Raw genomic sequence first — 11440 nt, forward strand, 5'->3', positions numbered from 1 at the left:
AGACCAAAACTTCTAGAACTGCTCTGAAATGGACTGTGAATTAAGGCCAAGAGAGGTGTGTATGCCAGAAAAGAGCTACAGCTGGCTGATATCAAGAAGAATTCAACAGTAATAGAGAAAGGTATACTTCTGTGTTGATATGACAATGTAAAAGAAACACTGCATGTGAACAACTTGTGCCAAATGATTTTTTTTTCCTTGTATCTCATATAATTTTATACCTTTAATACTTTTTTTTTTTTTTTTTTTTTAATGAGAGAGAGGAAAAAAAAGTGGTGGATTTTCCCAAGTTCCCAAATTATAGTTAACCATTATTGAGGTTGTCCATGAAGGGCAAATTCTGTTAAAATCTGTCTGGATTTCTTTGCAAAGTGAAAGAGACAATTCAACAGCCCTCTCTTTTTTTTTATTATTATTGCCCTCCCCCCTTCCCCCCCCCCGCAACGTAAGGCATAAGTGTGAGAATAGTAGAAAAAAATGGCATTGAGTAGGACATGAAAAAATGTAGAAAACTGATTATCTGGGAGGAAAACTGTGATTAATAAGGCAAAGTAAGTGTCATGTAGGTGACAATGGTAACACAATTTCTAGCAAAATGGAAAAGGCAGAATATTACAGTATATATTCTTGCTTGGTTTCTTAGGTAGAAGAGAGCTGCTACACTGTGGTATCTTGCAGGTGATTAAGGTACTTAATCTAGACATTACAAGGATGATACCAAAGAGTCTGTGATAGACTTTTCTAAACAAAAGCTACTAACAAGTCTTTGTAATCTGCACTGGGGAGTTCTGAAAGAATTGGCTAAAAATACTTTACACCTGAGGTGTTACCCCACCCAGATCTAGAAGACTGCTTGCTTTTGGGGGGGGGAAGAGGCAGGGAAGAAGTCAGGAAAGATAATCTGAATAACTATTTAGGCTAATATCAATCGGGGGAAGGAGGAGGTGATGAATTCAGTAAATGTGAAAGAATATTGATAGAATTATGGCCGAAGTGGTTTAATGGCTATAAAATTTTATCTGAGAGAAAAAAAAAAAAAAACGAAATCTTGTTTTAAAGCACAGTTGCTTGGCATTAATACCCAGTATGCATAATACAGTTATGCCTTGGTGTAAAGCCTTCTTCATCAGCAAAACAAATAAGCACATATATCATGTAAACTGAATACCTTTCAAAAAGTGTATGGGGGTGGGAGAATGACAACAGTGTTACTGGAGGAAGCATGATCCAAGTGAGGATTCTTTTCTTACAGGAAAGCTGGGGAGGGGCTTTTTAGAAGGGCATGTATAGTAACGGGACAAGGGGAAATGGTTTTAAACTGGAAGAGGTTAGATTTAAACTAGATAGTAGGAAGAAATTATTTATTTTGAGGATGGTGAGACACTGGAACAGGTTGCCCAGAGAGGTTGTGGATGCACCCTCCCTGGAAGCATTCAAGGCCAGGCTGGATGGGGCTTTGAGCAACCTGGTCTAGTGGGAGGTGTTCCTGCCTATAGCAGGGGACTTGGATGATCTTAAAGGTCCTTTCCAACCCAAACCAGTGTATGGTTCTATGATTGGTACTGTGCAGTTCTATTCATTTATAAAAGAATCATTTGCTCCGTGAGGCCCATTCAAACATTCTGTTGTATAGCAAAATCCAAAATCATTCTGTATTGATCCAAAAAATTCTGTATTGGTCGTTTGTAAATGTAAATACCTGCTTAACAAGAAACTCTATTTTGGGATTAAGTAGGGATCATAGAGAGACCTCTTTTGCTGTCTCCCCCAGCTCCCAAAAACAGAAGAGCCAAAATCCCAAGTGTAGAGTTAATGTAGAGGGGCTGAAATTTTGAGGAATATAGAGCAAGAGTAAGAAAGTAATATATTTTGTGCTCTTAAGCTGCCTTGAATATACTAGTGATATGAAGTTCACATCAGTACAGGTTACAGTCTTTTCCATAGGGTTTTAGCAATGTTAAAAAAAAAATAATCAGGAAAAGACACAAAAATTACTCTGGTTAAAGAACATAGAATACTTGCTTCCGCTGAAAGTAATGTCTGTTTATTTCTGTGAAAACAGCACAGTGACACTATTCAATAGAGCAAATTCTTAGCTACAAAATAATATTTTTCAATGTAGTCACTGCCATTGGCTATACATTTTTTGTCAGCGATTAACAAGAACCTGCAATACCGTGCTTGTAAAAATTCGCACCAGTGGAGGTGACCCCACTGTTCAACAGCTGCTATAACAGTGTCATTGCTAAGAAAATGTTCCCCACACAGTCCATTGTTTATTAGCCTGAACAAATGGAAGTTGGAAGGCTCCAGATCCGGACTACACAGTGGCTGTGGTAGTACAGTCCAGCCAGGATTGTCAGTGCGTTCCTCAGTCTTAAAATGGTGTGGGGCCTGGTGTTACTATGTCGCAAGAGAAAGATGGCTGTGATATACGGCCTCAGTCTGGATGTTAGAGCCTTCAGCTTAGAGATCAGAATTGATGGTTTGTCTTCCAGGAAATCCAGAAGGATGACCCCTTTACTATCCCAAAAGACAATGCACATCACTTTACCTGCTGAGGGCTGAGTCTTGAACTTGTTGAGGAATTCACGTGTCACCATTCCATGGACTCTTGTTTTGACTCTGGCTCGTGGTGGTGACACCACATCTAGTCACCAGTAATGAGGTGAATCCAATGAACTGTCACCTTCAGCCTCATATTGGTTCTGACAAACTTGCATAGGGTATTCCTTCTGTTCCTATGAGCATTTGTGAGACACAGCTTTGCAATATTCCTACATTGCCGCCATCAAAACAAAGCTGTTTCAGTCTTTCCAGTGCATTGAAGCCGATACGCTGTTAGTACACAGTTCCCTGGTCATAATTTGTGAATTTGTGAGAATAAACTCATTGCGGTACTCTTCATTTTGTGGTGTGACAGCTGTTCACGGCCATCTGAAATGTGACTTGTCTTTCATGTTATTGTTGACTTTGCTGAAAAGCACTGCGCAGTGCGTCACTGTGCTCATATGCACTGTTTGGTCTCCATGAATGTTCAGCAAGTGTTGGTGACTGTCAGTAGGTGCCATTTTTTTTCTGCATGGAGGAGTTCAGTGACACACCTTTGCTTCATACACGCTTCCACATCGGACACAATTTTGTTAGACTGCCCCTTTGCTGCCATCTGTCACATGGCAACAAAACTGAATGCAGTACTGGTGGAAAGGTTCAACCTCTACTGCCATACCACCACCATCTGCCTCTGACATCCTGGGCCAACATACTAAAACAGGAGGTGTTATTTTCTGAGCAGTTCTAGAATAATTTAGGCTGGAATGAATCTCTAATCTGACATCTTCAAAGGATGGTAATCTTTAAATTAGATGAGGTTACTTCAGGGTTTGTCAGTGTAAGGTCTAAAAATCTGTAAGGGTGAAGATTCCGCAGCCTCTCTGGACAAACTGTTTCAGTGTTTGACCACCCTCATTGCAAAGAATTGTTCTCTGCGTCTGTCTGGGATTTCCTCTGTTGCAGTCTGTATCTGTTGTTCCTTGTCAGTATGCCAGTTTCTCCGTTGAAGAGGTCCATTAGTTCTCTTCTAGCTGTCTATTCTTCATGCTACACAAATTTAGCTTGCTAGTTTAACCTTATTTGCCATGTTCTCCAGCCCTTAACCATCTTGGTGCTCCTCCAATATCTGTTGTGTTAGGGGTTTCCTTCCTCCAGAAAGACATTCCAATTTTGATTTGAAGACAGACTTAATAGGATGGCCGACTTAAGGCACTTAGATGACATACGGCTTTGAAGCAGCTAATGTATGACTTGATTGGTCTGACAACTCTGTATCTGGGTTACGTGGGATAGTGCTGGCATGACATCTTTCCTGTAGTCTAAATTTTTCATTATTGGGTGAAGTTCTCCAGTTGGAACCGTTACGTGGAACCGTTACATGTATTACTAGTGTGACAGAGACCTGGCTACCTATTTAACCAAACCTTGCCCTGCTAATGTGGTACTTCCTGTCTTCTAACATGGTGAGACCTCACAAAAGTTGCCAAGATCTTCAACCTAAGAACAACTTCTGAACTATCATCCTGTGGCTCTTAGCCAAATAAGGTATTTAGGTGAAATGGTTGAGAAAATTATCCAGATTTGCTTTTGCCAGGTACCCTTTCTTTTTTTTTTTTTAAATGGATAGCTAAGGGCATTTAATGGTCTTTTTCCTTCAGCTGTCACGCTTTATTATGACTTCCTTAATTCTGTCAGTTTGATATTTTTCACTGGACATGTTGCAGTCATCCTAGATATTTTTTTCTTTTTTCTCAAAAAAAGATAATAGGCAAGGCTTAATCTCCGTGGCAGAACTTATAACTGTTGGATGAAATCCCCAAACATGTTAAGAAAAATAAAATTCTTTACAATATCCACTAATCTTACTGGCATGTAGTCATGTACCTTTTTTAAAATTTGAATTTTTCTTTTACTGGGAGTCTTAACGTTTGGTGAGATCCCCCCTAAAATTTCACCTTAAGTGTTTTTGCATTTGAATGTTTGTCTCTGTTTTTAAATCAAAGAGTTAATAAAGATGTGAATAGTATGACTTTTATACTGCCTTGATTTAGAAATTGAATGGCATTTTCCTCTTTCCTGTGATCAGTCACAAGCATAGCTATCAATTGCAGTATAGGCCTGCATTTTATGTGCAGGTAGAAGCCATGCTTAGCTACTCTTGAGTAGATTGGAACTCTGCTTAGGAAAGATCAGTTAATCCTTGCTGCAGACAATGAATGTATTACGCTACCTTACGCTCATGGAGTTTTTCTGCTCCAGTTCACTTAAAGTGTCCATGCATGCAGTTAGTTTCTTTATGGGGCCAAGGAAGGGGAAATTATGAAGCTCTGCCACACTTTCTGGACTTCTTATCGCAAGATGAGATGGAAAGAGAATGCTGAACATGCTGTAGCCAAAGCCATCCAGCTGTCATAATGCTATCTATTACATGTTTCACAGCAGAATAGAGAATGAAATTAACATCGCAAGCTAACTGCAAAGTGAAAAAGCTGTGGTATTGCATCTGCTTTCTTTTATCGGACAGGATAAGTTATGTACCATACATGCTAGCACAAGGGCTGCATGTTTATTCCAAGAAGCCTTGCTGACAATCTAAGGCAAATATGGAGGAAAAAAAAAAAAATTCTCCAGTCTAGGAGATGATCAGTCAACTAAAGAGTGGAGGTGACATTGCAAAACCACTTCGGAGGCTGTTCATTTGTCACAGAAAATCCAACTATCATAGAAACTCTCTAAGTTAAAATGTTAAAACTTAACTCTAGTACCACTTAAACTAAATGATGCAGGTTCTCAGTTGGTTTGGGCATGCCATAACTATTTCTAATTTAGTAAGAGAGATGAAATTCCTGTAGAGGAAGGCGTTGTTTCTGCCAGAAAAATGATTTACTCCAACACAAAATTAGCGTTCATTTACCAAGGGTGTTGGAATAACAGGCTATGGAATAATGAAAGCATTTTAATGTCTAAAAAACTGGTAAAAGACTGACTAACACTAGAGCAGACAAGAGCTAAAAGTATTTCTCTCTTAGAAGGTAGTGTCATTTGCATGTATGCAGAATCCTGAGTGGTTTTAAATCTTTAAGCACAGGGATGTGTTTATTTACTTAAATCTTAAGTCTGGTAATGAACGCTGTGCGTTCCTGACATACTGATCCCTGTTTGCTGCTGACTTTCCCTAGAGGGAGATGGAAGCACTTTGGTGATCGGTACTCCATTTAAGATAAAACAGAAAACAAACTTTTCTTCGCAAATAGCTGTGGTAGTTAATTATTCTGTTCTAATGCAACATTCAAACATAGTTTGAAAATTGTTGGTAGCATTTTATTTTTATCCACTAAACGCCTTCTGTGATAGTGCTGTAGCCCCTGCATCCCTTGAGAATACTGTTAGCAGCAGCCTTCTTTTGGAGAACTGTGCATCTTGAGAAAATGATGGAAATTTTCAGGGCTCATTTACCGTTAAAAAAAAATAAGAAAATATATTAGTACCTGTGCTTAAACTTCTAACTTCAGTCAGTTCTGAATTATAAAATCAGCCTAGAATGGTTTGAATTTTGAGAGGAAACCATTTGGATGTCCCCTACGTGTGTCACGATGGTAAAGAAAGCTGTTCCAAATGAGATATCTGCATAAGGACTGAGCTCTGATTATTATGAACCCAAGTCAATAATATGAACTTCAACACACAACACTACTGTGTGAAGCTGTGGAACTGGTACTTCAAAAATTTAGCATAAATGGTCTAGATCTACCCAAAAACACAACAAATGGATATAATTCTAAAATTGCAAGATATCTGTAAGATGAATAGACGACTTGTATACGAGAAGGCAACAAATTCTTCCAGACCTCTTACACATTATGCTGTGCCATATGATTAGTCAAATGCTTATACGGAAATATGTTGTGGTCTCAGTGTAATATTATCAAGAGATTTAACTAAACTTCTGCACCTGGGTGCCAATTTTTAGTGAGAAGGTTCCTGTTGGCACCAAAGCAAGATACAAAGATGCTTTCTAAGCTTATAGTTAGCTTATAGAATTGCTTCTTGATTTTTTTTTTTTTACAGTGCAGTTTAAGACCTAAGAAATATTTTCTTTTTGTATAAAGCATTTTCAAGCTAATGGTAACTTATAGGTGGATTTCTGATATACTTCTGCATTTATGAGTAGATATTCAGGTTATGACAAATAATGATAATGCTGTGTATTTTGTAAATGGTGAAAAGAAGCTTGTTTTCTACTATCCATCAAGCAGATGGTTTTATTTCATGAGTTGTTATTACTGTTCATAGAATCACTTGTTTGGGGGAACAGACATCAGGTAAGAAGAAAAAATGATAGGTAACTAGAGTTGGAAGTACAGTGTTCCAGACAAGTGGTTTCTCAAAGTCGGTCAATAGATGAAGTGATTTCTATTTTGTTTATTTTCCTTAGAAACTCTGTGAAATTCCTTTGATTCCATTTTGTAAAGGTAGGTGATACTGACACATTCAGAATCTTAATACAAGGTCATTTTCTAAGCACCTATGAGCTATTGTTGTGGAAATTAAACACAACAAACCGTGGTGAAGTTCATTGTCTCCATAATCTGGACTTTTCACTTGAGATTGTAGGCCAGTCTTCCAAGAAGATGAATATGGACCTCATATTTGAGTCAAAATTGGGAAATGGTATTGATTTGCCTTATAGCTTTTCCTTCCCTGTACTTTTTAGGAGTTAATGAAACCTTCCCTCACATACAATATGAAATATTCATTTGCAACTGTTACCAAGATGGTACAACCCACCTAACCTGTGCCCTTTCAGTGAAATACAAGGATAATTGTGATTTGGCTTTGTTTTTGCTGTATAAAATATATGAAGAAAATGATGTTTTGGGGGAGGTTTGGAAATGTTAAAAATATACTGCAAAATACTAGTGGCTTTTATTAGTCCTTAAGAGACTTTTCTCTACAGCAGTTGAATGGTTTGTTGGTAACTTAATGAGATATTTGCCATATGCTTCCTTCACTTCCTTTATTTCTACACTTGAGCAGCAATGACTGTCTGAGCATAATACATTGTTTTAGTTTCTGAGGATGAGACTGGCTTACCAGGCATAGTCTTCTAGAACCATTTTAGATACTTTAGGATGTGACTCCTAGATCTAAACTGCGATTCCCGAAGGGCACTGGTCTCCTCTTGATCCTATGTAACATCTGCCAGCCTCATGCAAAGTCTAGAGCACCAAAAATGGCTATAATTCCCTATGCATAGGCTACTGAGTCTTATTTTGTGTGATCATAAGGTCCTCCTTTCGCTTCTGTATTTACAAAAGGTGATTAAAACATCTTGGACTAAGTTAAGGCTAATGAAACATAAGTTCTGTTTTTCTCCATTAAGATACACAGCTACCTGTGTTCTGTGTTCCTATAAATATAGCTGATTTGATATACCAAATGGATTTTAGAAATACTGTCTAAAATTTCTGGTGGCTGATAATTTTCTATAAAATAGTGTATAGGAGAAATATACTAATTCCCAGCAAAAACAGTAAAGTACTGAAACTGATCTTTGGGTTTGATTATTGGAGGGTTTTGGTCATGTTTGTTTATTTTTTCGTATTCTGTTTCTGAATATCCTTGTGGGGAAAAAAATGTTTACACAGTGGCATTTGGAGCTCATAGCTTGTGGAATTTTCTTTCTTTTCTTAGAGGCAGTGAATTTATTAGTGGCGACTTTCACACTCGAGAATGATTTCAGTTTGTGGGTAACATTCTTGAATTATAGGGAAATTACCTGTATTTGGTAAGATATGCCCTGCACAGTGTTAAAATAGTCCTAAAATCAAGAATTAAGTCCAAGAAATTGAGAATCAATGTTAAACTTCAAAGAACATGTCTGATCATAGGTAATCATAATTTAGTCATCTAACATTTCCTTTCCTCTCAAATAATACCATGTAATTTTATAAGAAAAGCATTTTAGTTGTACAGAATTGCATGTGTGTATCAAATGTATTATGTACATAGTATTAGAAATATTTCACTCATGTTTACTTCAAAGCAGTAGGTTGTTTTGATGTTGTTCTGGATTTTAAGACAATGAAGTAAGGTCCATATCTTTTTTTGAACTTGAAATGTGTTGTCCTCTTGAAGAAGATGTACTTCTTAAGCTGTCTTCTAAATAAATTGTTCATTTGCCTTTACACTAGAAAGCGTGTTACCAGATCTGTCAGTTTCACCTTCTGACTAGCTGGAGGGTTGTGTTGGTTTTTTCCCTCCCCTAAGAAAACGCAAGAGGTAAGCCTTTTGGTTCACTCAGTTACAATTTCTGATTCTTTTGCAGTAGTTTACAGCAAAAAAAAAAAAAAAAAAAAAAAAAAAAGTATTTCACTTCACAGTCAAGAAAAACAGGAGGTTGATACACTGATTTGACATGGCTAAATTGTTGATAAGTAGTGTAGTTGGAATGGAAAGTAGATCATCTCCAGCACAGGTCTGGTACATCATTCAGTATCTTGTGGTAGGAATAATGACAAATCATGAAGGAAGATGTATGGGAGTTGGACTCAGTGATCCTCCTGGGTCCCTCCCAACCCAGGATATTCTGTGATTCTGTGTATCCTTGTGCACACACAAACATACACAGTGAATAGGAAAGGAAGATTTAGAGCAATTACAGAGTTTGGTTTTAATTGAGGGGAACAATCTTTTATTTTATCTTTTATTTCCTTCTCATTCCCTCCTCTTCCCTTGGCCAAAGCCATGTGCATTTTGTCCTGCTGGCAAAGAGGCAGACCTTGCACTGAATCTCCAGTTGTCCAGTGTGGTTTAGAGAATTTGTTGCTGCTATGTTCTCATTTTGAAGTCTGTTTTGTTCGCTCCCTTCTTCTCTTTTAGTGCGTTTCTGCTTTTGGAGGTGGGTGCATCTTTGCTAGCAACGTTCTGCTTTTGTTGTGTGGAAACTTTGGAATCTCCAGGCCTTTGGCCTTCACCATACCTGGATCTGATGTCAATCTTCATGTATCCTCACTGACTGACAGACGTTAAGAACGTGTCTGACTACTCAGCTGAATTCAGTATACATACACACTGTATGCTTCTCCTCCCCTTCAATCCAGTGCCTGGATAACCAGAAATATTATATACTTTGCAGCATTTTGGATCTTTGTGACAATCTGAAGCCCTTCCAATGGAATCTCAGATGTCTCTATTTGAAGAAGTCTTCAGTAGAGAAGTTTAAAAAGCATGCAGTGATTTCCAGTACATGATGAACCATGGATTCTGCAAGAATCTGACCATTTTGACTTTATTTTTGGTGAGGTTGCCTCTCTGCCAAGTCCAGTTTCGATTCTCTCTTTGGGAATTAAAGAGTAGAAGGGAAGGAAGCCAGAGAAACAAAACACTACTTAATGCCAACTATTCCTTAGTCTTAGGATTCTGTTCTTGGCGTGAGAAATCTTTATTTCCTGTAGTGCATCTGCAGCATGCTGACTATCCACTTACGCATGTGACTTTGAGGCAGAGAAATGGATCGCACCAGCATAGTCTCTTGATACCTACCTGTCTTAAAACAAGTTTCAGATCTTCAGTTACATCCTATGATGTCTTCTAGGATGGTCAGACTAAGAACATGCAAATGTTGTGGAAAGGATTATGAGTTGCTACTTCAGATGCAAAGAAACTGGCTTGGCTACCACATGAGAGAGAGTTCACTTTGGCCTGTGTTATTCTGTCTGGTAATTATCAGTGGTGCCTTCCTCGGCTAAAATCAGAGTCAACCATGCACTACGAATACATGTGTGTTTGTATAGCAAGCTTATGAAGACGCTTCCTTACTTCAAGGTAATTCTGATATGTAGATGGTAGGACAGTCCAGCCATGACTGGCAGTGTGCTCCACAGTCTTCAAACCTGGCATTACCATGTTGCAAGAGAAAGGCTGTCTTCTCTGGCCTCAGTCTGGAAGTTTGAACATTTAGTTTAGTCAGGGTTGCATTGTAGTAGTCAGAGTTGAGGGACTGTTTGTTACAGGAAATCCAGAAGTATCACCTCTTTCCAGATCCCCAAAGACAGTGCACATCACTTTACTCTCTCAGGGCTGCATCTTGAACTTTTTCTATAACAGGGAATTTATATGTTGCCACGCTATGGACTGCCATTTTGACTCCAGCTCATAGTGGTGATACAGTGTCTGGCCACTGGTAATGATGCATTGTATTCAGCCTTGTATTGGTTCTGGCAAACTTGCATACAGTGTTCTTTCTGTTCCTGCATGAGCATCTGTGGGACCTACTTGGCACAAACGTTACTGCTACTGTTTCCAGCACCCTGAAGCCAATATTTAGCTCCGTACGCAATTCCGTGGTTGTAATCCACTGATTTGTGCAGATAAACTGATCAAGACACACCTCCTTTTGTGATGTGAGATCTGTGCGTGGCCATCTGGAATGGGGCTTGTCTTTCATATCACTGTTGCCACTGATGAAACACACCATCCACCACCTAATTTTTCTGTTTGGTTGTCCACTGTTTGCGATGCAAGCAATGATGAATGGCCGTGGGTGCCATTTTTTCTGCTTGGAGAAATTCATTTCCATGCTTTTGCTTCATATGCACTCCCATGTCAGATACCATCTTATTAGACTGCCCCTCCGCTGCCATCTCTCATACAGGAACAACATGTAATGTAATATTGGCAGGAACGTTCAACCTCTACTGCCATACCACCACCATCCACCTCTGATATTGTGGAGGCATTACTTTCTGAGTAGCCCTTGTTCTTTGAGTTGACCATTTTCAAAGGTGTACTTTCAGTATTTTGTATCAACATTGCTAAAGCAGTCCTTGTAACTTTCTAGTTCTAGCTACTTTTTTCCTAGTCTTTGCTATCATGTTCATTGTGT

The 11440-nt window shown here is 38.6% G+C and overlaps 1 protein-coding gene across 7 annotated transcripts in view; it reads left to right on the forward strand.

The window, feature by feature from the left end:
* ATF7IP (activating transcription factor 7 interacting protein) overlaps window positions 1-11440 on the forward strand; it is a 109060-nt gene that overhangs the window by 20822 nt on the left and 76798 nt on the right. Inside the window, exon 2 of one of the 7 annotated variants that reach the window (XM_021378600.1) lies at window positions 8748-8835. The exons of the other annotated variants lie outside the window; for them this stretch is intronic. The gene's annotated coding sequence lies outside the window, so the exon portion shown is untranslated. The remainder of the gene's footprint in view (window positions 1-8747; window positions 8836-11440) is intronic. 7 annotated transcript variants of the gene reach the window in all.

This window comes from Numida meleagris, chromosome 1, assembly GCF_002078875.1.
Source record: "Numida meleagris isolate 19003 breed g44 Domestic line chromosome 1, NumMel1.0, whole genome shotgun sequence".
Taxonomy (NCBI): Eukaryota; Metazoa; Chordata; class Aves; order Galliformes; family Numididae; genus Numida; species Numida meleagris.